The sequence below is a fragment of the Momordica charantia genome (genome assembly GCF_013281855.1).
Source record: "Momordica charantia cultivar OHB3-1 chromosome 10 unlocalized genomic scaffold, Mcharantia_2.0 BLBB01000010.1, whole genome shotgun sequence".
NCBI classification, from domain to species: Eukaryota; Viridiplantae; Streptophyta; class Magnoliopsida; order Cucurbitales; family Cucurbitaceae; genus Momordica; species Momordica charantia.
Genome location: NW_028275158.1, coordinates 18,847,386 through 18,852,579, shown reverse-complemented (window position 1 = coordinate 18,852,579; position 5,194 = coordinate 18,847,386). Strand labels below are relative to the sequence as shown.

Here is a 5,194-nt window from a genome sequence, read left to right as displayed (position 1 = left end):
TTAAATTGTTTGTTTTTGATCTCACGAAATTTAAGATTATGGGTCTTTACGTTTTGATTCAATAAAGTGACAATTATCTACATACTTGAGTACTCCTTATAAACTTTTATGTACTCCTCAAGTAGGGGGCATAATTAGTACATCAATCTACATCAATAGATATAAATTGGAAAGAACAATTAAAGATCTCGAGCACGACCAAACCAGAAGCGAGTCACTTGACCTAGCACGGTTAAAACACAAGATGGAGCAAAATCAAAAGCCAAACGACAGCAACTATAAGTACAAAACCATTAGCCATAGCCAAAGGGTTAGAAACCTATGAGAGGTAAAGACAACAAAATTCAGCTCCATTAGAGTTATAGCCGTAAGCCAATAACTTTTGGTCATAGATAATTGATTGATAATTCTAAAGGTAGCTACAAATAAAGATAATGACAAAACAACAACATAACAACAGCTAGTTCATAGAAGCGATCGACACAGACAAAGTGGCTCGCTACCCTCCTACTCGTCATCATCGTCATCCATGTTGTCAGGAATATCACACTCAGCTTTAAAGTGCTCATGGAGAAAGGAGTAATCAATGTTGGGATGCTAAGTAGAAACTTGACGAAGAGACCAGGAAACGCCACACTCCATGGCAACATTCTGTAAATCAACATACTCCTAAGTTTTCTTGAATTCCCCGACCAAGAATTCAGAGTTGGACAGTTGAGCGTTGGCCTCATCAAGCCTCCTCTGTAAGTTGGCAAGCTCATCTCGGGATTTTCTCTTCTTGGTTTCCAACTCACGTTGAGCGTTCTCCAGGAGGCTATTGGCCTGATTCAAGGAGGAAAGAGCTCGATCCAGTTCCTTCCGAGGGGCATAATTACAGCAAAGGTGGTTGATCTCATCGGCAACTTGACCCGAGAACACCACAGACGATTAAAAACCTGTCAAAGTCAGAAACCGACGTCAGGTGAAAGTGCTACGGCAGGTACTTGAAGCTACAAATGCTCACCTGGTGGAGGTCTCTGAGGCATGTATTGATGCTGTGTTGAAGATTCGACAAGCAAAGATCCGACCCACTCGGATTCTCTAAGCCCTTGCCAAAGGCTAAACGCCATCGCCAGATAAGTTGCCTCGTCGACATCAGCGTTGTATGGACCAGAGAAAGGGAAAATTGAGGCATGGGAGGAGGTCCCTAAATGACCACGAGAGGAAGAGGGAGTAGACGTCCCTTGAAGCCGAGCAGAACGCTGAGGTGCTGCGGGAGGCATTGGAGGCCGAGCCTGTTGAGATGAGGGATCTTCCTCAAATCGGTCACTTCGACGTCCGAGGCCCAATTGGAGCCGGTCCCTGAGTTTCGAGCATTCCGATGGCACTCTCTTTCAAATAAGGAGGATCTCCGTCTCGACATTTCTACAAAAAAGGTAAAAGTGAAAATAGACCTTCATGCAAAATTTGGAATGGTTTGCAGCAATTACCTGGGGGTTATGAGGGGGAGCTAAGCCAATCTACTAGATTTTGTTCCTTAACCAGATCCGGGCCCCAATGCTCGGTATCCGGCAACTAGATGATGGTGTGGTAAAAGTCAAACGCCTTGGTAGTGAGCTCACAATTACAAGGAACTATCAACAAAAGAAGAGAAATATCAGAATAAAGATCTACGGAAAGTCCCGACAGAGCTCGGGAATCTACTTACCTAGCTCCCTACACTCAGTCGGGACAGGAAAATGCAATCCTCTCTCGTCACGGGTTAGCCAACCACCACCAACGAGGAACCACTCGTCCTTCCAATGCTTCACTGAGGAAGGACCCATAACAAGAACCTAGTTCCGAGAGCTAATGTAAAAATGAAAATTATCCTCAAGGCTATGCTTGAGGAAATAGAGCGACATAAAATTTGCCGCGGTTAGAGGTTGTTCACCACCGAGGTAGGACCACAAAATGAAACAACTAATTAAAGTAGGCCACCCGTTGGGAACGATTTAAGAAGGAGCTACTTGATTGAAAGCTAAAAATTTTTGAACAAACAGAGGCAACGGTAAACAGATACCGAATTGGAACATGACTGCATAAAATACAACCTCTCTAGGGAAAGACCCGTCAATACTTTCTCCCAGATTTGGAAGATGAAGGCTAACCTAATCAGGAATGCAGTATTTCTAATGCAAACGACGTAGGTCCCTCACCGTAAGAGTGGAATTATCTACCCAAGAGGGACGGTAAGGCCGAGATCTAGAAGAGGGGTTCGACGATGACCCATCGTCTGAAGAGGTCCATTCAAAGTTAAGATCAAATGCCATGGGGGTAAGGAAACACAACAAAAGCGAAGTAAAGAGAAATGTACCTTAGATGGAGGATGATCGGCACTGGAAGGATTGAAAGGGTTTAAGTAGCCTTCGACATAAGAGCATAGCTCTCGGTCTGATGGTCTTGGACCATCGGTCCGAGGTCTGCTCGGCTCGGTACCCGAGGAACCCGTGATCTTCTCGGGTCCTATAATGATGGGACAACACAATTGGCTTGGACTGATGGTGTTTGACCATGAGACCGAGACATGCTCGGCACAATCCCCGGGGAGCCCGTGACCTCCTCGGTCACGAACCTGGCATAGCGTGGCAAGTCATGACAACTTTATGTCATGAATCTAGCAAAATGTGAAAGGTTAAGTACGATCTGACTATTCCCTGATAAAGCTTTTTATTCGCGCGCCCTAACACTCCTATCAACATACTCCCGAGGAGATGGAGACAAAATCCAAAAAGCATCATCTTGGAAGTAGGGGCAATTGTTATATAAAGGAAAAACGACGAAGCAACAGTCCAGAAGAGGACTAAGGAAGGCACCGTTAGAATCGGACCGAGCCGAGCCGGGCTCGGCCCACGCCAAGCTCGACAATCGCCCTCTTCTGATCTCCACGTACCTTGGGCCTCACAAAGACAAATTAGGACTCACTTAGAAGGTTATGGAACCTTCCAAGCGACTATAAATAGGCAATGTAGCCTAACCCTAAGGTAAGCAAGAATTGCGCCTTAATTACGGTACCCATCAACTCTCTCCCTTTGCTGACTTAAGTATCGAAGTTTGTGTGACAGAAGTCACACCGGTTTAGGTTTGTTCGATTTTGCTGGTATCCGATCCCTTGATCATCGAGTTAGGTGCATGTTTAAGAGAAAAGTCGGGAAGACCAAAATCCACGCATCAACATAATGCATAGAGCTACAAGAAATTTGATAGGAGTTAACCATTATTCTTTTAACCAAATCAAACTTCAACTACCAGACTATTTTTATTATTTTTATTTTTTGAAAAATAAGCTTTGTTTAGTTATAAATTTATTTTAATACGTAGACTAGTCAAAATTAAGTATTACACTAAAGATATACGTATAAACAAATAAAATGATAATTATTTTATTCACTTCACGATGGTGGGGTTCCAAAAGAAGAATATGAATGAATTAAAAAAATAGGTTTAATTTAATACTTTCCCCGTAAATCGTAAAAATATTAAATTAATAAATTAACGTCAGGCGAGCTTCAAAATTAATTAAAAATTAATACATGCGTTTGCCGGGAGTCGAAACCGCGTCTATTGCTTGGAAGGCAATTATCCTAACCGTTGGACTACAAGCGCTAATTGGTGTTTTAGAATAATTAATTAAATGTAACAATCTTTTGCATTCTTTTCCTTTGATTAATTTGCTAATTTGTTTGCTAATTTGAGCCTACTCACAAACTTTAAAGACTTTATAAATTTTTCTTCGAAATTAGAGAGGTTTGAATTCCCACATTAAGCGAAAAACAACTTTCTTGTTCCTTCTCTAGATTAGGGATGAGACACAATAGGAAAACAAAGAGCAATTTAAAAAATATTGACTTTTAGAAAATTGACTGAGATTTTTTAGTTTCAGACAAAGATAAGCTTACATATATATTGAAACATACAAGGGCGGTTCGTGATGATATGAAGCTTTTAGGTAAAATTGAAAGAGAGGTCTTAATATAAGCTTACATCTAAAGTTTTATTTTTTATATATTTTTTTTCTTTTTTCTTAAGCTTTTGAAATTTTTTATTCGAAGCGGCCGTTTATAAAATTTAGTGAATATGCTCAATTAGGTGTGAATAAAATTTTTTTGTTTAAGGGAATTTTTCTGGAGAAAAATACACTTTTAGTTGATGAAGTTTGAAGTAGGTTTCTATTCGACTCTCAAAGTTTCAAAATAGACACTTTTAATTCATGAAGTTTGAGTATGGTTGTAAATGGTCCATGAGCTCATTTTACCATTAGTTGACTAATGTTAAAAAGATGTGACAGTTAAATGGGTAATTGCATTTACTAATTTGGAAAACATATTAATTTAATAATATATTTGTGGGTGATTAAGAATTTCTCTCCTCTCCTCTCTTTCTCTCCTTCCTCTTTTCTAGCACACCTCATTGTCGACATATTCAACAAAATTATAATTTTGAAGTCAGTAAAAAATCTGGGAATTCCTCAAATGTGAGTATGAAGGTGATGAGAAAATTAAGAGCAAGAAGGTCATTAATTGGAACTAGAATTGGAATCAATTGAACAAATAATGAGCTTGCTTTGACCTGAAAATCATTAAAATAATACTATAAGTTTATTTGACTAACCTACTAAGTTGAGGTTCCCAAAATTAAAAGTAAATTCCCAAAGAATAAAATCACGTAAAAATATTAAATTAATAAATTAACGTCAGGCGAGCTTCAAAATTAATTAAAAATTAATACATGCGTTTGCCGGGAGTCGAACCCGGGTCTATTGCTTGGAAGGCAATTATCCTAACCGTTGGACTACAAACGCTGTGCGACGTTTGACCTATTACATAAATATTATATTATATAGTTTATTAATTAAAATTTCCAAATCTTACCTTTAGAATAGGGAAAAGAAGCAAGCTTGGATTATTGCAGAATTATACTCATTTTCATCAATTAAACAAGAATTGTGCACGCAAAAAGGAACTGTTTCATCTTTTTTATTTTATTTTTTTGAGAAAATTGTCTTCTAAATTTCTTTTTATTAATTTGGATTTGTTTCTAATTTGAGCATGCCTCATTTATTCAAGATATTATATATTTTTTCTTGAAATTAAAGGTTGGAGTTTTTATTCTTTTAAGAATTTTCCTTTAAATGGGTAGTTACAATTCTTGCATTTCGGGTGCGTGAATGCCCCAC

At 38.7% G+C, this 5,194-nt stretch overlaps 1 non-coding gene across 1 annotated transcript; it reads right to left on the bottom strand.

The window, feature by feature from the left end:
• Window positions 1–4,747: 4,747 nt before the first annotated feature.
• Window positions 4,748–4,819, bottom strand: TRNAG-UCC (transfer RNA glycine (anticodon UCC)). The gene has a single exon. It is a non-coding gene; the product is annotated as a tRNA-Gly (tRNA).
• Window positions 4,820–5,194: the final 375 nt, after the last annotated feature.